This window comes from Heterocephalus glaber, unplaced genomic scaffold, assembly GCF_053883595.1.
Source record: "Heterocephalus glaber isolate CG9 unplaced genomic scaffold, H.glaber_assembly_v1.0 deba00000768, whole genome shotgun sequence".
In the NCBI taxonomy this organism is placed as follows: Eukaryota; Metazoa; Chordata; class Mammalia; order Rodentia; family Bathyergidae; genus Heterocephalus; species Heterocephalus glaber.
In genome coordinates this window covers 8392129-8416593 of record NW_028258162.1, presented here as the reverse complement: position 1 = coordinate 8416593, position 24465 = coordinate 8392129, and the positions used below count along the sequence as shown (strand labels likewise).

The 24465-nt window shown below is 39.4% G+C and overlaps 1 long non-coding RNA gene across 5 annotated transcripts in view; it reads right to left on the bottom strand.

Annotated features, from left to right (window-relative positions):
* Positions 1-24465, bottom strand: part of LOC110344886 (uncharacterized) — a 66416-nt gene that overhangs the window by 30807 nt on the left and 11144 nt on the right. For 3 of the 5 annotated variants that reach the window (XR_002387808.2, XR_002387812.2, XR_002387811.2), the window contains exons 2-3: positions 12977-13155; positions 5887-6004 (exon numbers count right to left, since the gene is read on the bottom strand). This is a non-coding gene — a long non-coding RNA (uncharacterized LOC110344886). The remainder of the gene's footprint in view (positions 1-5886; positions 6005-12976; positions 13156-24465) is intronic. The other 2 variants (XR_002387810.2, XR_002387809.2) reach the window with 1 other exon arrangement.

Below are 24465 nucleotides of genomic sequence, written 5' to 3'. Positions count from 1 at the left end.
ACTGTGAAAAGAAAAGAAAAAAACTGACTACATTGGCTAAAGGGAGGAGAGCAGAGAGGAACAGCAATCAGCACAGAACAGGTAAAAGTAGGTAGGTGAGGCAAAAGTGACTTTGCTTTAATAGTGCTCACAACAGCCTCTCCTCCCTCCCTCTTCCCCCTCCCTCTCCCCTTCTCTCTCTCTCTCTCTCCCCTCCCTCACCCTCCTGACCCCAAGCTGGAAATAGAATCCAAGCCTCACACAAGCTAGGCAAACCCAGCTACCCCCTGAGCTACATCCTCACCTTTCAGCCTCTTTTTTCCCAGTACTGGAAATTGAAGCCAGGGCTCTTTGTAATTATGAAATGATTAGTTATCTGTTTAGATCAGAAGTGGTAAACTCAGATGGCCACAGGCTCCAGGCAAGTAACTGAATTAAGTGAGCTCAGAGGAGGCAGGGAAAAAGGGAGTCGGGAGCAGCAGTAGGGAGGAAATCGAGGAAGCCTCTATCAGCTTCAGCCCCATACGGCCATTAGGAAAGTAGGCTGCTGCTGTCAGGTTTTTTTAATGAGAATCTGCCTGGCTTTTAACTGTTGGCAACTTTATTTTTTAAAGAACACTGGGTGAGACAACACAGTGCAGGCCAGATAGAACATTCATCTTGGGCCAGCTATATCGCCTCACCTGCCTTTCATAAGCTCAAGCGTTCACACTTTCTAAAATCTGTGAAGATAAGGGTAGCGGATGTGGAAAGGTGGTGTTCTGTCTACCTTTAAGTCTTGAAATGATGCTACGGAGTTATAAACGAAGAAACCTGTAGTGGTAGATAAGAAAATTCATAGAATCCAAAGAAAGTTATAAAATCCTAAAATTAGCCTGCAAAGGGAGAAGTTTAATTTAAAACTATGACAGTCAACTAATTATTCTTTGAGACAGGGTCTCATTATGTTGTTAGTCCAAGCTGGTCTTGAACTTACGAGGTAGCCCAGGCTGGCCTCAAACTCAAGGCAATTCTGCCCCAGCCTTCAATGTAGGGGAGAAGACCCAGAGCAAAACTGAATGATTCTGAGAACTCACAAAAAGGAGTCAAAATGAAAAGGCTGCCAAAAGAGGAAAAAAAATATTTATCTAGCACATGACTTGAAAATTAGAAATCAAAAACTCTGGAAATCTAATTTATTTAACTTTATTGCTTTTTAATTTTCCAGCATTGCTTTCAATTCTATTTTCTAAGCCCTACAAAATTATATTTTAATCTATTTCATTGAAAAGTAGAAGAAAGTCCAAATTATTTTTTTGCACTAAGGTGGCCTATTTATCAGTGTAAAGGTGGGCTGTTCTTTACCCCTGAACATACGCTCAGGCCTATCTTTTAGTCAAGCGCTGGATCATTGAGCTACCACCCTACCTTCAGTGCTAGATCCCCACCCCATACTAGGGATGGAACCCAGGGCTTCTCACTGACTTACATCCCCAGCCCTTTTTATTTTGAGGCAAGATCTCACGTAGGCAGGGCTCAAACTAGTGATCCTCTTGCCTTAGCCTTCTAGAGTGCTAGAATTTCAGGCATGGGACACTGTGCGCAGCTAAAACTGGGCTGGTTTTGGCATCTGGACATAAAAATATACAACTGTATCACTTCAGACCTTTTTTATAATAGGGGCGGGCCGGGGATTTAGCTCAGTGGTTTCACCACCTGCCTTGCAAGTGCAAGGTCCCAAGTTTGATCCCCAGTATAAAAAAAAAAAAAAAAAGTGAAAATTGGCTACCATTTATGATATTAATCTTACGTTAATTATAAGTAACCCATGGGGCTGGGGGTTTAGCTCAGTGGTTCCACTGCCTGCCTCCCAACCACAAGGTCCTGGGTTCCATCCCTGGTACCAAAAAAAAAAAAATTCATGTTTGGGCCAGGGGTTTAGCTCAGTGGTGCCACCGCCTGTTTTGCAAGTGCAAGGTCCCGAGTTCGATCTCTGGTACCAAAAAAAAGTAACTCCATTCAACTACATTTTTCATTATTAGGTAAAATTATAATAGCAAAGAATGGTGCTGCAGTTACCAAAGCTGGTTATTCATTCACTACACTCCAGTACGATTTCAGGAAGAGCACGTCCAAAGCGAAAGAAATTTTTAGTTTAAACCTAACTCAGTTATTTTCACCTGGTATAGGTGTATCTCCTGCTGTGTAATAAAATCACACCTGACTTAGAAGTGTAAAACCATCAACATTTACTGTTCCATAGTTTCTGTAGCTCAGGAATCTGGCAGTGGCCGACCTGAGTGGTTCAGCTCAGGACTTCTCAGCTACACTCAAGGTGGCAGCTGGGGCTGGTGCCTACTGAGGACCCCTTCCAAGCACACTGCTGGCGGTGTCAGAAGGAATCCTGTTCCTCACCATGTGGGCTTCTCTATGGGCCACTCACGATGAGGCTTCCTGCAGAGTGACTGACCCAAGACAACAGCTAAGAGTGTTGCAGTCTAACCTGGAAGTGGCACGCCATCACTTCCGCCATGGTTTACTGGTACAGTGGGGGAGGACACTGCTCAGGGATGTGACGATCTGTGACAGCAGCCCTGGGGGTTCCCATGGAGACCACCACAGAAACCTTGCTCCTCACCACACCTCTGAGAGGCAACATCCATGCGTAACAATGACTCACATTAGCTGTTAACTTAGGCTGAGTGACTGGCATTTCCAATTTGCAGGTAGAAGTAAGAAAAGCATGCACAGGGATTTGTATACTACAAAAGTCTCATGTGACATTTCTCTCACACTCACAAATGTCATTTTTTCCTACACTCACCATTTCCACCTCGCTTTCCTCCACCCCCTCTTTAGAGCCACTGGGTTAGCCCCTAACACACGGGCTGAGTGTTTGAGGGCTTAAGAGTTAACGTACTTACATTTGCTTTAAAGATTAAATAATTCTGGCTCCTTTAAAAAGCAAAGTGAGTCAAATAGGTCATTGATGTGAAGTTAATGGGACTTCAGCTAGAAATTACAATCAGCTGGGGTGGGTAGCACACTTACAGGACTCAAGTATTTTTTTAAAAAGGCAGCTTCAAAGCATGGTAAGGAAAAGCCAAGAAGGGGGGGAGACCAGGGAAAGTGGGAAGAGATAAAGACTTAGGTATGGCTTTGAAAAACAACAGGAGAAAATTTACAGTATTTTAATTCTCCAACCCTGCCACTAATGTCGCATTTGTGGATACTCAGCTGAATAAAGCAAAATCACAGAAGGTCTGGAGTGCCCTTAACAAGAAAGAGCAGAATAAGTGAGCTGGAATCAGGGCTTTATGTAATGTGCTTTCTGTATCTAGGTGTCTTTCATTCGTTTTCACTTGCTTTATATAGCATTGTAACCATAGTTGTAGTTTCACCCTACCTACAATTTTACATTCTGTTTTAACAAGCTATAGCAGGAGAAATACATATTTTACTATTCAAACTCTACTGGTATTCATTCTTTGCTTCAACCCAGTGCTAGGTAAGAAGTCCCTATCTTCAGAAAACTCAGACGGAGAAAGCCGCACAGTATAAGGCCACAGGTACTTGAACAAAATTCTCCATAAGAACAGACAAAGGAAAGAGAAAATAGAAAAAGGGAACAAAATAAAACACTAGGAGGTTTAAAAGTTTGCATCAGGATTTATAAAAGTGGTCACTGGGGCCGGGGATGTAGCTTCGGTGGTTCTGCCACCTGACTCGCAAGCGCAAGGACCCAAGTTTGATTCGTGGTACCCAAAATAAAAGTGGTCATCGGTCAGCTCTTACTGTGCCTCCCCTGATCCCTTGGGCCCTCTCTCGTGGGCTTCCTGTTTCCTGAGTGCATAAGGGTAGGGCTGACTCAAGCTTTTCACGTTGTCTAGTATCCCACAAGTAAATATGCCAGTTGGCTTCGTCAGTCTCCCATATCAGGGCATTTAATGAACTTTTGGTTTGGTTGTTTGCCATTTTAATGTATAATGAACCTCTTTCGCATTCAGATTACATATTTAGCTATTGCTATGTATCTAATGACCCTCACTCATTATCTCACTTTCTGTGTGTCAGGAATCCAACAACAGCTTGGCTGGGTGCTTGAGCTTCAGGATCTCACACAAAGGTGCCATCAGGCTCTCAGCTGGGTGTGCAGTCACCTGAAGGCCTGACTGGGGGAAGGTCTGCTTCCAAACTCCCCTGTGGATGCCAGAAAGCCTCAGTTTCTAGCTGGCTTTTGGGACCTCAGTGCTCCCTAGGTGTCTAGTTGGTGTCTCTCTCTAGGGACTAGTTGGTGTCCCCAACAGCAAATGACCCGGGCGAGGGGGGGGGAGAGAGTGTGAGAGAGACAGCAAGCACCTGTGCCTGTTCCCCTATCCTCTCAGAAGTGACATACATGAGTTCTGCTGGTCCAGAGCATGACGTGGGAGGGGGGCCACACAAGGGCATGGACACTAGGGTACAAGATCTAAAATCCTGGAGGCTGGCTGCCTCAGGCAGGACACACATACACGTGTATCCCCACAGGTTTCACCTAAGAGCGTGTGTGTGTGTGTGTGTGTGTGTGTGTGCATGCATGTGACAGTGAGAGAGGGAGAAAGAGAAAAAGGATTTACATTTCAAGCCCAGGAGTGTAATTCCTGAGGGTAAGGGTGTTGACATTCTTTGAGGTTTTTCACCTAGTTAAGTCAAACGACATGAAATTGCTGTTTCTGTCGTTCTAGGCAAATCAAATATAGCTGATTTCATATAAGCCACCCTAATATGCACCACAAGTTTAGTTATGCCGGTTAATAAACACAAATATTACATATGACTTTTTGTGATCACAGCGTTACTATTTGGGGAGGGGGATGATGTTGAGGATCAAACCCAGGGCCCAGGATCAAGCATGCTAGGCAAGCCCTCTACCACTGAGCTATGCACCCCATCTTTCTCATTGCTTTCTAACAAATACCCGCAAAGCAGACACAGTACTTCTAAGTCAATGCTAGCCAAGAGAAATGTGAGCCACATAATATAAAATTTTAAAGTAACAACATCTAAAAGATAAAAATAGGTGAAATTAATTTTAATATACCTTACTGCAATATATCTAAAATGTAAGACCACTTTCCTATTGTCCTGGCTTCTTTTTAATGCTAACCTTTTTAGCAATCTTGCTCTCCTTTGCTCCAACTTTGCAGGTACTTCTTTTCTGACCATGATAAACTTTTAAAATGGGGTGTTTGTTCTTGATTCTAACTGTAAACCTGGCTAAAAACAGCCAGAAGTATACATGCCATCTCCTCAATGTTGGGCTGCTGTGAAATTTCTTCCACCAGATTAATTAGTCCACAAGCTTCAGTCTTAGTGTCCTGCAGTCTCAGGACATGTAGGCACATTTTCTACTAGAACATAATGTATGTGGCCTCAAGTCCAACCACCAATGGAGTCCTTGTTCCCCACTGAAACCTCCCGAGCCTGGACTTTACTCTCAGATTTCCCAACAGCATTTTGTTGTTCTGAGCTTTGACCAGAATCTCCCATCAAGCTTGGCTTGCAGCATTCTAGGGCTTCAATAGCCAGCATCTCCAAACCTTTCCAAACTCATCCCATCCCAGAAACTACTTCCAAAGGCTTCTAAACCATATGATCAGGTGTTCACAGCAACAGCCCCACTCCCAGTACCTTAGTCTGCCTTAGTCAACACTCACAATTTACAAGAGAGGCTTATTAGGGCTCACAGTTTCAGAAGTCTTGGTCCGTACATTGTCCACGGACTCCAAGGCAGAAATGATGTTTGGAACAATCGGAAGGGCCTGTGCAGAGGGAAGCTGCTCACATCATGGGGGTTAGGAAGCGGAGACCAAGGAGAGATGTCAGGGAGGGTGAAATAACTTTCCTGGTCATGCCCTCAGTGAACCACCCCTTCTGACTAGGACTTACCTTTGAAGAGCAAGTTAGCTGTGATCTAATAGCCTTCCAAAAGTCATTCCTTGGGCCGGGGATTTAGCTCAGTGGTTTCGCTGCCTGCTGCGCAAGCAGAAGGACGCGAGTTCGATCCCTGGTACCAAAAAAAAAAAAAGAAAAACAGAAAAGCCCTGCCTCTGAGCACATGAGAGTCTTGGGAGACAGTCTAGACCTAAACCATAATAAGTTTTAATACAGTACTCTAAACTCCTCCAATATTTGCCAAGCTGTCTGGATGGCCTTTGTGCCTATCTGTATGAAGTTTTCTACTTTAGATTTTAAAGTCCTAGAGGTAAGATTTTAGCCAATTTATTTTACTTTATACACTAAGAATGCTACAGTAACACACACAAGTGCCTCATACTTATTTAGGATTTATTGTTGATGGTGTTGTGAAAGAAACTTATCACTAGCTTGGGGGCTGGGGATTTAGCTCAGCGGTTTCGCCGCCTGCTGCACAAGCGCAAGGACCTGAGTTCAATCCCCAGTACAAAAGAAAAAAAGAAACTTATCACTAGCTTCATATGTAAAGTTATAGGCTTGAGTGACTTAGGAATCTGAGGTAAAATGATTATACTTTGTTCCATATTCTAAATTATTTTTAAAGTGTAAAAAAAATTCAGAAGGATTTTTTTTTTTGGTACCGGGGATCGAACTCAGGTCCTTATTAACCAATGTTCCTAACTAAACACAAAAACTAAAAATATAGAAGAATCATGACATGTTTAGACTAACATACAAACTGATCCTAGAAAATTACATATTAGATAACCACCAAATAAAACAAGGTTATAATTTAAATATTAACACATTTAGCCTCTATGCCCAAAGAACACAGAAGAAAATATTTCTTTTCCCTTTTTACCTTTTTCACTAATATCTAAATATAGATGTGATACATGTTATATATAATCTCACATGTCTTTTACCTCTATATTATGTGTTTTATGATCCCTCCAAGATAGAAGAGGTTATAAAAATTTTAAAAAACAAAAGATATTCAGAAATCAACATGTTTATTTACAGGCACCAGTAAAGATAGTAGTTATAGTGCCTATTTAAAAATTTTGTTCCTGGACCGGGGATTTAGCTCGGTGGCACCGTGCCTGCCTGGAAAGAGCAAGGTCCTGAGTTGCAATCCCTGGTACCACACACACAAAAAAAAATTGTTCCTGAAGTGAGGTCTTGCCCTGTTGCCTAAGATGTTCTTGAACAAGCGGGTCCTCCTGCCTCAAGTGGCTGGTACTGTAGTCATGCACCACCGTGAATTTTTAATTAACAGATTCTAGTTCCCTTTTCACCATCAATTCTTACTCTAAGACATAAAGTCCAAGGTCTCTAGCTCTTACCTACACTTTTTTTTTCTTTTTTGGTACCGGGGAATCGAACTTGGGTCCTTGTGCTTGCGCAGCAGGTGGCGAAACCACTGAGCTAAATCCCCGGCCCCTTACCTACACTTTTAACATTGATATTTGGGCTTTTAAAAGCTAATAACTTTGAAAATTGCTTGGAGAGTAGCTTTTTAGGTGTTTTCACCTCACCTTTTCAAAAGAGCTAATTACTGCTTTGTAAGCCATTCTACAGTATTTTCAGGCTATTGCTATTTGCACAAGTAGCATGAAAAGAATACTTGCAAAAATTTTGAATTGTAAAACTCTCTTCTCCTTTTCTTATTTCATTATTCCACATAAGATAGGAAACAATCAGGCTGGCTAGCTCTGTCTTGATTCCTCCCTTCCGCTGTCTACTTAGCAAGTAGGATACAGTCTTCCAAGGTTTCTGTAGAGTCCATGTCACCCAATCCCTGTAGGTACGGCTCATTGCTGGCCACAGCAGGCTCATCTCCTAAGTGCTACTGAGCTGGACATAAATCAGGACTGCAGAGAAAGAAGAGTCACATGTGTGGAAACCAGTTATCTGGGATTAAAGACAGCAGAATCTGCCAAGACTTTCAGAAATTACAAGGAGCTTGAAAAGAATGATGAGGCTTTGTATACTGCCCTTTCTCACAGTATACAAAGAAAGAATCTCTGGCAAGTTTGTGAGTATCTGTCATAAAGTACTGTGTGACCAGAATAAATCATCTAACATCAGTTTCGTCTATAATATGGCACATCAATAATTTAAAATTATAGACAACCTAATCCAAGGTACTGTACTCCTCCTGTCTGCCAGGCTTAAGAACAGCCACAAGTTTACTACCAAGATGCTTCCATTTGTAAGCTAATGCTCCCAAAATACTTAAAACTTACTCTTCAGCCAGACATGGAAGGCCAGTACACAAAACACTGCAAGATTCCTCCTCCCACACTTCCTCACACTTCCAGCTCAGGCCATGCTCTTTCCGTGGTCACCTCCACATTGAAGGTCACTGGAAGCGCTCCACTGAGCTACAGGGCTCCGAGCAGCAACCCAGGCTGGGAAAAGCTGGGGGAGTCAGGGAAGGGCAGGGCCTGAGGCCTCGGGAGGTGTCTCTCAGATGCTGGGCCAGCAGGTGAGGAACCCAGTGCTGCACAACCCCTGTCCCTTCTGCCTAGCCCCTCATACTTCCATCAGCAGAGGTTCCCTGGACACCCTCCATCTCCCAAAGCAAGATGGTTCCTGGAAACAGGAAGAGACTTGACATTGGTTAGGTAAAGAGAAATGTCAACAGAACAGTTCCGCAAAGCGGGAAAGAGTAGCAAGGAGGAATGAAACAGACAACCAATCTGAGAAGAATTTACCTCAGCCTTCAATAAGAACAAGGAAAAAGATTAAGAAATAGCTCATTTATCTTCAAAGTGAGAGGTAAATATTATCTTACATAGTAGTATTTTAGTCCCTGATATAAAATGATAGGTAATACTAGACTGTCATAGTATAAGAGCATCATTTGTACAGAGATGGAGAACAAAAACCCAAAACATCATTTCACTGGCAACCAGCAACCCCCATTCCCTTTGGTTGTCAGTAAAATGTTTTGAAATCGTTACAAATTTTGGTTTTCAAAAAAGCAAAAGTCAGATAATTCCTATTGGCTGTTCTCTTCTACTGTACACTTATTTTTGCTTCTGATACATAAAACATTTTCCTTCTACTGCCTTTAAGTACACTTTGTTTTTTTGCTTCTCAGTTTAAGGTCTAAATATTTCCTAAACTATCTAATCAAACATTGTATCATTGATATATATATATATATATATTTTTTTTTTTTGGTACCGAGGATTGAACTTGGGACCTTGTGCTTGTGAGGCAGGCGGCGGAACCACTGAGCTACATCCCCAGCCTGTATCATTGATATTAAGAAGAAAATTGAATAATATCCTCCCCATTAACCTCAATATATTTTACCTCTAGGAAATCATTAATCAGGTAATTTGGAGGTAAACCCTCTATTTTCACTGTTTTGGATGTGAGTGATAACTTCTTCCCTGTCTTACTAGATAACGATTCCCTTTCCTTCTGAGAAATCTAGGCAGTAATCTCTTCTGGGAGCTTCTGGGTCCCAGGCCCCTAACTACTGTGAAATTATTGAAATTACAGTGGGAATTCTGTGTGAGAACCAGATTATAGCAATAAATTGGAATGAGATCCCTAAGTCAGATTCTATTTATGAACTATAATAATTTCAACCAGCCTCAACAAAAGGACAGAATGAAAAGGTTATCTCTGGCCACCTGCCTGACAGTGTATCTGTATTGCTGTCCCTCAGTGCTCTTTTGCACTGAAATACTCATGTCACAATCTGTGACATGTCCCTCTGACATATCAAAAAACTTACTGAATCCTCTCATACAGTTTCCAGAGATAACCAGTTTGTGATTTAAAACACTGCCTTGGTTTTTTTTTTTTTTTACTCAATATGTACTAAACAACAGTATTAAGGTGAACCTGTTTGGAAAACCAAATTCTAGATATTAAAGAAATTCAATATATAAATTCAGAATCATTCTAAGCACAACAATAGTTTTCTTTCTCAATCTTGTTTTCTACAATTTTATTTCTATTCTGTCTCCAGTTATATCACCACTTTAACAACTAAAACACAATTGTGGGAGGGTCTCTTCCCTCTTTCTGTTCTTTCTCAATACATTCTGAAATTATTATTATTTTCTAAATTTTTAAAATAACTATTAAACACACACATACAAAAATTAAAACCATTCAAAGAACAATGCAAAAAAAACCCTACAATAATATTCAAATACAGTAGAATTCAACCAAAACAAAACTGAAAAGCACTTAAACATTTTTTCCATATAACTTAAAAAAGCATCTCAAGCCACCAACAAGACACCAGAGGATGTGATTTGTTTCAGAAAGATCCCCAACACCAACACTGAACAAACAGTGGTCTGGAAAAGAACTCTGGTTAGCTGGCAGACTCCACATAAGCCAAGCTTCTCCCTAATTTAAATTTCAATACAGTCATATGACATGCAATGGGAACACAATCCGAGAAATATGTTATTAGGCCATTTCATCCGTGTGTATGCTTATTTACACTATCAGTTTCTCACACTAGAGAAACTATTCAGTATTTACACATGTATCCTATTTATTTCACTTAAGAGCATGGCCTCAATATGCATCCATTTAGCTATAAATATTTCTAGTTTCTCATTCTTTATGGCTGAGTAGTACTCCATTTTATTACAAAACCACATCTTCTTTACCCAGTTTCCAGTTGATGGGCAATTGGGCTGTTTCCAAGCTTTCACTATTACGAACTGTGCAGCTATAAACATGGGTGCACATATATCACTGTGGTATGATTCTTTTAATTCTTTTGGGAAGATATCTGAAATTATTTAGTAGAGCTGTATGGGATACTAGTTAACACGGGCTTGAGAGTCAGATAAATTTAGACCCAAATTCTTGTCTAAATCACATAATTCAGGCATTTTCTCTAAGTTACACTTTTTTTTTTTTGGTACCAGGAATTGAACTCGGATCCTTGCACTTGCGAGGCAGGCGGCAGAACCACTGAGCTAAATCCCTGGCCCTGTTACTGTCTTTCTTCATTTAACAAGGATAATACCATCTACCCAAGAGCAGCTGTTCTCAAAATGAGATAACATATTTGAAGCACAAGGGACAGAGAGCTATATATTTATTGCTTAATACATAATAGATACATAGGTAAACAGATAAATATGGAAGTGAAGAAAAATATCCTTAATTGTACCACCATACTAATACAAACACATTTCTTTGTATTTTATGTCCAAATAAAACATATTTTACATCATAATTGTAAAGCCCAGTTTTATCACTTTTCACATTACTTTCATATTATCATGTAGGGATATAACTACCCTTTTACTTTGTCACATGAAATTCCATTAAGTAGATTACAATAACTTAACCACTAAATTTCTGCCAAATATTTGAGGAATTTTGCTATTACATATAATGGTACAATAACATTTTCATGAGGCTGGGGATTTAGCTCAGTGGTTTGGGTGCCTGCCTCGCAAGCACAAGGTCCCAAGTTCAACTCCCCGCTACCAAAAACAAAACAAAATTTTCATGAATATAGCTTTTTTTATTCAGTGAGATTCTTTCCTTAGGATGAATTTCTAAAGCAGGCTTTTTAGGTAAAGCATGAGCTCTTTCATCATTTAGTTTTGGTAAACTGCCTTCCATGTGTTTATGCAACCTGTAGTTCTCCAATGCCATAAACTTTATTTTTATTGAAATGGGTCTTGCTTTTTTTTTTTTTTTTAAGTTTTTTTGAGACAGGGTCTCACTCTAATTCAAGCTGGCCTCGAACTCATTGTGTAGCCTAGGCTGGCCTCAAACACAGCTGGTATTATAGCCACGCACCACCATGCCCAGCTAAGCTGGCCTGAAACTCACCATCCTCCTGCTTCAGTGTCTTTCAGCCTCCCAAGTAGATGAGTTCACAGGTACATGCCACCACTGCCTGGCTAAATGTCATAAACACTATAATGTCCTCTTCAAGAGCCAGTATTCACACTAATACCTTCCATTTGCTAAGTACTTACCATATGCCAAACACTGGTCTAAGGGCTTTACATATATTACCTCCTCATCCTCACACCACATCTCTAGAGTAACTACCATTAGTGACCCTCTTTTGCAGACAAAGATGTTAAGATTCAAACATTTAAAAGCCACGTCCAAGGTCACACGGCAGTAAGTGATAGTACATGGACTCACACTGAGAGCTGTCTACAACCACAGTCCTCTTAAACATTTGGCTATACTGCTGCCTTACTCCCCCACCCCATAATAGTAGATGGAAAAGAATATTTTATTAATGTTTTAAACTACAATTTGTCAGGCTGAGGATTTAGCTCAGTGGTTCTGCCGCCTGCCTCGCAAGTGCAAGGTCCCAAGTTCAATCCCCAGTACCAGGAAAAAAAAAAGTAAACTACAATTTGTTGATTGCTATTAAGGCTGATTATTTTTACATGTTTTTTTTTTTTTTAAACCCTCCATTTTCTTTCTATGTTCACAAGCAATAAGGTGGCGGGGCGATCCCATTCCCTGTGTATTTCTTCTTATTCGGGTGTCAGCACAGCCTCTCCAGGAGAGGCCTCGGTCCCTCCTTGATGACTTCGCAGAGATCCCAGTTCCTAGGAAAAGGCGCCTCTTCTCCGCCTCCTTCCAGCCCAATGGGAATGGAAGACACACATTTTCCCAGTGATGTCCAGGTCGTCACTCACTCCTGTGGGGTGGCTCCTGGCTGTCCTGGAATGCTCACTCCATCAAGAGGGAGGGCACAGACCCAGTGCACCCATTGAGGGCTGCAGACTACAATAATCTTTGTAACTGAACAAATGCACCACGGTCTTTGAGACTCTGCACCCTTTTTCTCCCTCTCTTTAAATTTCCCTTCTGCCAGGGATTTAGCTCAGTGGCTTCACTGCCTGCTGCGCAAGCACAAGGACCCAAGTTCGATCCCCAGTACCAAAAAAAAATTAAAAAAATTAAAATAAATTTCCCTTCTGCTCAGGTACTTTGTGAACACGTGATCCAAACAAAACATCCTTAAAACCCCATCTACAGTTCACTAAATCTAAAAACTGGACTGACTTAATAAATTTTGCTCCCTTACCTGAATTACATCTTGAAATACATGGAGCGCCCAGGCTGCAGCCTCCTTGACTCCAGGGTCAGTCTTCCTGAGCACATCACCAGCACGCCCAGGGCTCCGCAGCCCACTGCAGCTGACCTCGCCCGGAGAGCGCTCACCAACTGCTCACAACACAAGGCACCTGCTTTCTTGTAGAACCACTACAGGGAAAGAGAGGCCAAACCCAAGATGAAGTGTGCACTCACACACAATCTAAAGTAGAACAAAAGGAACATTAAAATGACATTAATATAAATAAAGCTCAATTGTTTTTTAATACAAAAGATGAAAAACACCCTGAAAAGTCATTTTGTAGTTGACTTTTTTGTTTTTTGGTACCGGGGATCGAACTCCGGTCCTTGAGCTTGCGCAGCAGGCAGTGAAACCACTGAGCTAAATCCCCACCCCTGTGGAAAAGTCATTTTGATTTTTATGGTCACCCATCTCTTCTGTTCGGTAAACTAAAAACAAGGTCAGTTTTAAATTACATTTCAAGTGTTTTACTCTGAAACATGCATTTAAAAATGCTACAGAATAAAAGACACTGTACTTTCTACACATTCATGAATTAAAGAGACTGTAAGTGTCTGTATGACACTGAAAAGTACTGTCTGATCCATGAGAACTCTTGGATTGTTAGCAGGTCTAACTAAACTCTGCCAACTGACCAAGCCATTCCCTTTCCTTGCCCTTGGTGTCTAAGTGTGGTTTCAGGACCTCAACTAATTTTTCTGGTATCCCAAGTTATCCCAAAATAACAACCATGTTCCAAGATGCACTTATAAGTCATCACATACACATAAAGGCAAAACATTCATTAGGTGTTTTTAAACTTTCTGGCAAATAAGCTAAACAATGAGATATAAGTTGTATCCTCGAGAAATTTTTTTTTTTAAATAGAAAAATTACCATTCTGTGAATTTTTATTTTTTTTATTTTTTTATTTTTTCCCCCATTAAGTTTATTGGTACGTTTTAGGTATAAAATACAGTTGCATTCATCATTGGGATCTTGTACCATTACATGAGTATCTTGGTTCTTATGTTTTTCCCCTTCCCTCCCTTCACCCCCTCCACCCTTCCCTATTTGCAAAGACTTTGTTTCCATTTTTTTCCTTTTCTCATATTTTTTCCTTTCCCTTTTTTCCCTTCCCCTACCCCTCCCAGTTCCCCTGCTCCTTTAGACCTTTACTTCCTATTACACAATATCAATTATACCTTTTTAAAATTACAATATCAAGATCTAGGAGACATTACCACAGATTTTACAGAATTTAAAAGGATATAGAAAGCATATTACAAAAATCTGTTTTGAAATAAATTTGACAAGTTCTAAGAAGTAACTTAGAAGACAAATTAATGAAACTAACTCTGGAAGAAATATAAAATTTGAATAGCACCTATTAAAGTATATTCCTAGCTTGAAAACCTACCTATATGACAACAGCAGGCTCATAAACTTTTTAACTGATAAATTATATCAAACATTTAAAGCAGAATAAAAGGAACACTTCTCCCCTCATTTTAGGAAATCAACGTTGTGTTAATACTAAAACTGTATAAAGATAATAGAAGAAAAAAGTATGAACATAGATAGAAATTTGTTTAACAAAACAAACTATTGGAAGTCAGATCTGGCAGTATGTAGAAAGTGGTTTTATTATAGGGATGGCAGTGTTGGTTCAGCATTGGAAGATCCACTCCCATAAGTCATCATTTTAACAGAGGAAAGGAAACAGCTATATGATCCTGTCACTAGTTGGAGAAAAAGTATTGGACTAAATTCCATAGCTGTTCATAGTAAAAGCTACCAGGAGACTAGAAGTAGAACAGAACCTTCTCAACAGATTAAAGACATGTACTCCATACTTCCAGCGAGAATGCCTTATATGAATGGAAAAGATATAATGCTTTCTCCCTAAGGTGGGGAACAAGGGCAGATATGCCTACTCTTCCTCTGTCCATTAAACTTTGAAGCACAGGCCCAAACCAAACTAGTCTGGCCATAAAATGACACAATTAGGATAGGATTGGATAGGTGGAAGCAAAATCTTTATATGTAGATGAAATGACCATCTACAGAGAAAATACTAAGAAATCTCTAGGAGCCCGTAGAACCTGTATTTGAATTTAGCAGGATTAGAAATCATGAGGTATATATATAAAAATTCAGGTCTCTGTATACTTGCTATAAATGAAGAATTAGATATTGAAATTTAAAAGTTATATAGGAGTACAAAGGACCTAGAAAAGTAACAAGAAAAAGAAAAATCAGTGTTGGAAGCCGTTTAGTACCTAATTTTAAGATTTTCTCTAAAGCTACAGCAATCAAGGCAGTGTTGGTGTAAGGAAAGACATATAGATCATTTGAATAAAACAGAATCTAGAAATAGAACCACATATATATGGTCCACTGAGTTTTGAAAGATTATTTAACATTTTATAGAATATAGACTCAATTCAAGAGCCAAGGAAAAGATAATGTTTTCAGCAAATGGCACTAGAACACCTGGTATCTGTATATAAAAAATTAACCTCAATCTTTTATTTCCATACATAAAAATAACTTGAAAGGATCTATGAACCTAAATATAAAAGACTAAAAATACAAAAGTTTAAGAAAAAATTATAAGGGAAAATGTTTATGAATTTAGGGTAGGCAAGAACTTCCTAGGATACAAAAAACATGATGTATAAAAGAAAAAAATTGATAAATGAGATTCCATCAAAATTTAGAACTTTAAATGACATCATTAAAATGAAAAGTAGTGCTTAAACAGACCATATTTACAATGCATATAACCTATGACCAGAATATATAAAGAACTCTTACAGCTCATTAATAGACAACCCAATTAAAAAGTAGACACAAGAAGATGATAAATAGCCAGTACAGCACAAGGAAAGGTGTGGAACACTAGACTCAGAAAAATACTAATCACTACAATAACAAGACTGAATTATACACTCCTTAGGGAGATGAAGTTAAAAGTTTTAAAAGCCTTGTCATGACTTTTTCTTTTTGTTGGATTCTCTCCCTTTGCATTTAATTTGTCATGCCCAATGGATTCTTTCTGCTGGGTTTCCTGGGGTTGTGATCCTCATTGTCTTTTCCTAGGGTATTGTCTAAAATTTTTTGGAGTGCTGGTTTGGTATTCATGAAGTTCCTAAGGTGCTCTTTATCATGAAAGTATCTTATTTCTCCATCCATTTTGAAAGATAGTTTTGCAGGGTACATCAATCTGGGTTGGAGGCTGTTTTCCTTTAGGGCTTGAAATACCTCACTCCAAGCTCTTCTTGCCTTGAGGGTTTGCATTGAGAAGTCTGCTGTGATTCTGATGGGCTTTCCTTTGTATGTGATTTGTTTCTTTTCTCTCACTGCTTGTAGAATTTTGCTCTTCTGTTGGATTTCTGGAATCCTAACTATTATATGCCTATGTGTAGATTTTTTTTGATCAAGGCTAGTTAGAGTCCTATATGCCTCACTTATCTGTATGTCAAGTTCTTTTCTCCTGCTTGGGAAGTTTTCTGCCATCACTTCTGTGAACTGTTTTCTTATGTCATCTCCACTCTCTCCTGTTTCTTCATTGACTCCAATCAGTCTTGTTATTCATCTTTGCATCTTCTAGCAGCTGCTGGATTGATTTCTCGTGGTCCCTTACAATTTTAAAGCAATTTTTCTTTTCCTCATCACTAACTGCAATTTTATCTTCTATATCTGAAATTCTGTCCTCACATTGGTTCATTCTGCTGTGTAGACTTTCAATGGAGTTTTTAATCTCCTGGAAATCTGTTTGCATCTGTTTTATGGATTCCATTTGTTTCCTATGTTGGGATTCCATCATGTTCCTCAGATCCTCTCTGGATTAATCATGTCTTGCACTATGAGCACAATCTCTGCTGTTATCTGAGTAATTATTTCTGATTTCATTTTTTCCAGATCCTTTCTTGCTGCCAGTTCAGGGCATCCAGATGGTTGAGTATCAGAGTGTTCCATCTCATTTCCCTTTGGGGTTGCCTTAGGTGATCTGGAAGTCTGGTTTTTAGACTTGTTTACATGTCTTTTCATTTCGATAGGGGGGGCAGGGTGCTCCTTGTGCCCATGCAGCTCACCTCCTCTCTGCTGGCAGCGGTGGTACAGCAGCCCAGAAGCCTCCTCTTGTGTCCTGGGAGCAGCTCATCTCCTCTCTGCTCCCTGTCCCCTTTTCTGCTGCCCAGAGGCTAGGCATTATACCATATACTCTACCTTTCTTCTCTCTTCTCCTTACTACCCCATCAGGTTCCATAGCTATTTAGTTGTTGAATTAGAGATTCAAACTCTTCTTTAACTCCAGAGGTTTGTTTTCATGCTATGTTGCTTGTTTGATAATTATAGCTTGCAAGATTTTGCATTTTTTTAAAATTTTGCATCTTGATCCATTAGATGCTTTTAAATATCCCATTCGGTTTTAGTGGATATTTTTTGTTTCTGATTTTTACCCTTAGTTTTCTTGCCTGCATATATACACTGAATTGTGGTTTTGCTTTTTAATTGAAGATTTGGCTGATTTCTGTTTTTCAAAATTTCACTTGGGTGTAATAATTTTGCTGAAGCCTTTTCTTCTTGATGTGGTCCCAATTATTCAGCAGACTGCTGCTTTGGCTCTTGGGAGACTGGCCAATTACAGCAACAGTTTAGCAGTTCTGAAGAGCGACATTCTTCCACAACTTGCTTATTCATTGGCGAAGTGTTTTGGGGCCAATATGCAGCCTTTTTCTATTGTTAATGTAAATAAATAATTGATTTAAACATTTTTAGGGAATTGTATACTAAGCAGTATTTTTGTATATGGGAATTTTAAAGCTGTAGGATCTCTTAGGGAAGACTGTAGGGCCCTCAGCAAACAGTTGCTTTCAGCAATCCTTAAGTGTAGGTGGACTTTAGTGCTGTACTGAGAAACAGCCTTGAAGCAAGGGGTAGAGGGAGAGCATAGAAGGTGTGATGAAGCAGTTTTTACTTAGTAAACAAGCATGAGTACTCTTTTAGGCACTGTCTAAAAGCATCCCAATAAATTTCCCTCCTACATAATACTATTCTCCATTTCTATACAGTGCCACTCTTTGGTTAAGGATCCTGTAGACAGGGTCATGGACTGTTGATTTTACTCAGCTAGTTTATCATAACATCCTAACTACTCAGGAAGTTGAAGCATGAGACTCACAGGCTCAAGGCCACCATGGGTAACTTTATGAGACTCTGTCTCAAAATAAAAAAGATAAGGGACAGAGCAGCATTGTTCATTAGTCAAAAAGTGGAAACAACCCAAGTCCATCAGCAGATGAGTGAATGAAATGTGTATTTCTAAAGCAAACTATTATGCAGTCATAAAAAGGAGTAATGGGCCAGAGATTTAGCTCAGTGGTTCTGCCACCTGCCTCGAAAGTGCAAGGTCCCGAGTTCGATCCCCGGTACCAAAAAAAAAAAAAGGGTGTAATGTACTAGTAAATGCTACAACATGGATGACTCAAACAGTATGCCAAGTGAAAGCCCCAAAAGGCCGCATGTTTTAAGACACTGTTTAGATGAAATATGTAGAATATGGAAATTCACAGAGACAAGTGGATTGGTGATTGCCAGGAGTTAGGGGGAAGAAGCAGAATAAGGAGGGACTGCTTAACTCATAAGGGATTTCTTGCGGGGGGGATGATGAAAATATACTGGAAGTAGATAGTGGTGATGGTTGTAAAACACGAATGCATTTAATCCCATTGTACACTTTAAGGCAGTAAATTTTTGTGATATACTTTACCAGAATTAAATAAATCCTGAATGTGTAAATTTTTTTCGTTGTTGTTACTGGGGATCAAACTCAGGACCTTGCACTTTCGAGGCAGGCAGGGGAACGACTGAGCTAAATCCCTGGCCCTGTAAATTTTTTTTTTTTTTAATAGATTGGAGAATCACTTATGCCTTCACCAGGGATCGAACTCAGGACCTTCCACTTGCCAGGCAGGCTTGGCCCGACTGAGCTACATCCTCAACCCAAAAATTTCATTTTTGTTGTATATGTATTTTCTTTATAAAACACTATTAGACATTCTTCTTCCTGGATTCTTAGCTCTTCCCTTTGAGAGCAGAGTCTGTGGTTTTGTGTCCCACATAGAAGTTCTCTAAGCATGAACATATGACTATTAGTTGTAAAGAAACAAAACATCCTGGGCAGAAAAGTGAGGAGACAGTGAGAATGCAAAGCATTACTTATGAGTTTCTGTCACCTTCATTGAGCAGCTCATAAGTCGTTTCTCGCAGGAAGTTTAACGTCCTCTTTATGAGGTACAAAGTCCTGTGGTTTTACTTTTTTTCTTTTTTAAAAGGAAATTTTTTTTGATGATGAATAGGAGAGACGAACGTTAGAAATTTGGGGAAAGTAAAAAGTAGGAGAAAAACAATTAGAAAGTGTGAATTAATGGTCAGTGACCATTGAAACCTATAAAGTGTAAATTTGACAATTCTGCAGAATAAAAAGTCAAACTAGTTTAAGATATTGACAATAAATGGGTTATCGTTTTTATACAATTATAAGAAAATAATCTATGGAAAACTACTTGAAAACTTTACCCTAATTTTTACAATAAATTAGTAGAAATGGGTTACTGCCATAATTTAAGAAGCTAAAGAAAACATCACATGAGAATATCAGTACTAATATAACATATTTCTTATATTAGCAACACCCCTCAATTTTTTAGATAATGTGTTAAAAATACACCTGCAGGGCCGGGGATTTAGCTCAGTGGCTCTTCGTCTGCCTGGCAAGTGCAAGGTCCTGAGTTTGATCCCTGGTATCATAAAAAAAAAAAAAGATTTAAAAAATACACCTATGTTTTCTTTCTCGCCTATAATTTTTGTTATATCACTATTTTAGCCTAAGTACTAGTAGGCTTTCAAAGCAGGTGCTATAGTTAAGTGCTAGTCACTTTTTAGTAGTCACTGTAAAGAAATAGAAGTTCAGAATGTAAAGTAGATTAATTGGATTTTATTAATAAAAGAGTTATGAGGCTATTACCATTATTATGAGACTATTTAACCATAAACAGTGTTATAACCAAATTATTTGTATAATGTTTATAGCAGTAGGAAGAGAAACAGTTTCTCATTTCTTAATGAGCAATTTATAGGAAAATTCATATATAGGAAATATAAATATAAAGCACTTTTAAAAATTCACAGAAAGGGGGCTGTGTTGACCTGAGCACCTGTGCAGTGTGGAACTTTGGTTGCTTTCGTGGGGTGCGAGCTGCCAAATGCAGAAATCGGAATTTATGAAACCAAACGGAGATTGCCAGTGTGTTTTTAACAACAACTGGCATTTTAATGTAGCAGATGAAACATCACAAATACATCCGTAAAGGCGGATGACTGATGTTATCCCTCAGATTCTGCTGGAGCTAATCTGAGGATGCAGTGTACGTTGATAGCAGTGGCTGAAGATACTTGCATTGACTACACACCACCAGTTCAGGTACAGGGATTCAACTCAGGACTTTGCACCCGCAGTGCCACTGAGCTAACCCTGAATAGCTAAATTTATAGTCATGCACAAGGCTTTCTACATCAGTCTTCAGAGGAGACACCAGGGACTTCTGCAAATCAACCCTGTGCTGCTAATTGAAATGATTAAGGAGGGCTGAACTTAAGGAGACACAGGCCAGTAAAAGATAACTGAAGTCTCTAAAACTGGTAAAACTTGGGCTAGGGATGTTCCAGCACCTGTTGTGCAAGTGCAAGTCCCCAAGTTCAATCCCCAGTACCAAAAAATAAATAAAAATTAAAAAATAAAAATAGTAAAACGTGAAAGAAGACACTTGTAATTTTATCTTAGACTTCACTAGAACCTGTGACTTGAGGGTGAATATTGAGAACCTAGAAGGAATTCCACAATAGGCTGTTTGTCATTTACTGAAAAGTATGTTTCAGATTAGGAAGTTCCTATGCTAAAATGTATTTGTGTGTGAATTAGTTTCCTAGGGCACCACAACAAATTGCCCCAAATTGAGTACCTTAAGACAACAAAAAGTACCCTGCCGCCATTCCACATTTCCAAGGGCAGAGGAGGTGAGCCAATCCCAGTGCCCAGGAGGAGGCTCCCGTGCCGCCATTTTACCTCTCCAAGGGCAGAGGAGGTGAGCTAACACCAACACCTAGGAGGAGGCTCCCCCACAGCTATTCCACCACTCCTAGGGCAGAGGAGGTGAGCCCAAGTGGGCGCCAGCAGCAACCCCCCCACCCTCATACCGTGGAAATGAGAAGACATGTAAACAAGCCTCAAAAACAGACTTCCAGATCACCTACAGCAACCCCAAAGGGAAATGAGATGGAACAATCTGATACTCAACAACCTGGACTCCCTGAACTAGCAAGAAAAGAGGATCTGGAAAAAATGAAATCAGAAATAATTTCTCAGATAACAGTGAAGATTGTGCCCATAGTGCAAGACATGATCAATAAATCTAGAGAGGAGACAGATAAAAAAATAGAGGTTCTGAGGAACATGATGGAATCCCAACATAGGAAACAAATGGAATCCATAAAACAGATGCAAACAGATTTCCAGGAGATTAAAAACTCCACTGAAAGTCTACACAGCAGAATGAACCAATGTGAGGACAGAATTTCAGATACAGAAGATAAGATTGCAATTAGTGATGAGGAAAAGAAAAATTGCTTTAAAATTGTAAGGGACCACGAGAAATCAATCCAGCAGCTGCTAGAAGATGCAAAGATGAATAACAAGACTGATTGGAGTCAATGAAGAAAGAGGAGAGAGTGCAGATGACATAAGAAAACAGTTCACAGAAGTGATGGCAGAAAACTTCCCAAGCAGGAGAAAAGAACTTGACATACAGACAAGTGAGGCATATAGGACTCTAACTAGCCTTGATCAAAAAAAATCTACACATAGGCATATAATAGTTAGGATTCCAGAAATCCAACAGAAGAGCAAAATTCTACAAGCAGTGAGAGAAAAGAAACAAATCACATACAAAGGAAAGCCCATCAGAATCACAGCAGACTTCTCAATGCAAACCCTCAAGGCAAGAAGAGCTTGGAGTGAGGTATTTCAAGCCCTAAAGGAAAACAGCCTCCAACCCAGATTGATGTACCCTGCAAAACTATCTTTCAAAATGGATGGAGAAATAAGATACTTTCATGATAAAGAGCACCTTAGGAACTTCATGAATACCAAACCAGCACTCCAAAAAATTTTAGACAATATCCTAGGAAAAGGCAATGAGGATCACAACCCCAAGAAGCCCAGCGGAATGAATCTGTTGGGTGCAACAAGAAATTAAAAGCAAAGGGGGAGAATCCAACAAAAAGCAAGTCATGACAATGATAAGTCAATATGTATGAGTTATAACCATCAATGTTAATGGTCTCAATTGACCAATCAAAAGAAACAGACTGGCAGAATGGGTCAAGAAACAAGTTAATTCAAAAAGAAATTCATAGTCTGAAAGTTAAAGGATGGAAAACAATACTCCATGTGACAGGAACCTGAAAAAAAAACCAGGAGTAGCTATCCTCTTTGCAAATCAAGTGGATTTCAAACAAAAATCTGAAACACTCTAGTCCCAAGAATTTCAGATAAGGGATAGTCAACTTGTATGTACAAATCTACTGTGAACATGTGTTTGCATTCATCTCAAGTAAAAACTTAAGGGCTGGGGATTTAGCTCAGTGGTTTCGTCCCCTGCCCTCAAGTGCAAGGACCTGAGTTTGATCCCTGATACCAAAAAAACACTTAAGAACAGGACTGTTGGTTCTTTCTTAAACATGTTCTATGTGTGAGTATGTGGTCTAATTTGGAGAATGACCCATGTGCAGCTGAGAAGAATGTGTATTCTGATTTTGTGGGGTGGAAGACTCTGTAAACATCTGTTAAATTCATTTGTTCAATAGTTTGATTGAGTTCTAGTATTTCATTACTTATTTTTAGTGTAATTGATCTATCTATTTGTGACAGTGAGGTGTTGAGGTCCCCCACTACAATTGTATTATTGCATATATGACTTTTCATGTCCATTAATATTTGTTTTATATAGTTGGGCACACTAGTGTTTGGTGCATAGATATTTATGATTGTCATCTCTTCCTCTTGGATTCTTCCCTTTACAAGGATGTAGTGTCCTTCTTCATCTCTCTTAATCAGTGTTGGTTTGAAATCTACTTGATCTGCAAAGAGGATAGCTACTCCTGCTTATTTTCGGGTTCCTGTCACATGCAGTATTGTTTTCCACCCTTTAACTTTCAGTCTATGAGTTTCCTTTTGAATTAAGTGTGTTTCTTGTATGCAGCATATTGTTGGATTTTGCTTCTTGACCCATTCTGCCAGTCTATTTCTGTTGATTGGTGAATTGAGACCATTAACATTGATGGTTATAACTGAAACGTATTGACTTGTCATTGCCATGACTTTTTCTTTTTGTTGGGTTCTCCCCCTTTACATTTAATTTCTTGTCATGCCAGATGGGTTCATTCTGCTTTGCTTCCTGGGGTTGTGATCCTCAATGTCTGTTCCTAGGATATTGTGTAAAATTCTTTGGAGTGCTGGTTTGGTATTCATGAAGTTCCTAAGGTGCTCTTTGTCATGAAAGTATCTTATTTCTCCATCCATTTTGAAAGATAGTTTTGCAGGGTACATCAATCTGGGTTGGAGGCTGTTTTCTTTTAGGGCTTGGAATATGTCACTCCAAGCTCTTCTTGCCTTGATGGTTTGTGTTGAGAAGTCTGCTGTGATTCTGATGGGCTTTCCTTTGTATGTGATTTGTTTCTTTTCTCTGACTGCTTGGAGAACTTTGATCTTCTGTTGTGTTTCTGGAATCTTAACAATTATATGCCTATGTGTAGATTTTTTTTGATCAAGGCTATTTGGAGTCCTATATGCCTCACTTATCTGTATGTCAAGCTCTTTTCCCCTGCTTGGGAAGTTTTCTGCCATTATTTCTGTGAAGAGATTTTTTTATGTCATCTCCACTCTCTCCTGTTTCTTCATTGACTCTGATCAGTCTTATGTTGTTCTTCTTTGCATCATCTAGCCGCTGCTGGATTGATTTCTCATGTTCCCTTATAATTTTGAAGCAATTTTTCTTTTCCTGGTCACTAATTGCAATCTTACCTTCTATATCTGAAATTCTGTCCTCACATTGGCTCATTCTGCTGTGCAGACTTTCAATGGAGTTTTTCATCTCCTGGAAATCTATTTGCATCTGTTTTATGGATTCCATTTGTTTCCTATGTTGGGATTCCATCATGTTCCTCAGCTCCTCTCTAGATTTATTAATCATGTCTTGCACTAGGGGCACAATTTCTCCTGTTATCTGAGAAATTATTTCTGATTTCATTTTTTCCAGATCCCCTTTTGTTGCCAGTTCAGTGGGTCTAGGTGGTTGAGTATCAGGGTATTCCATCTCATTTCCCTTTGGGGTTGC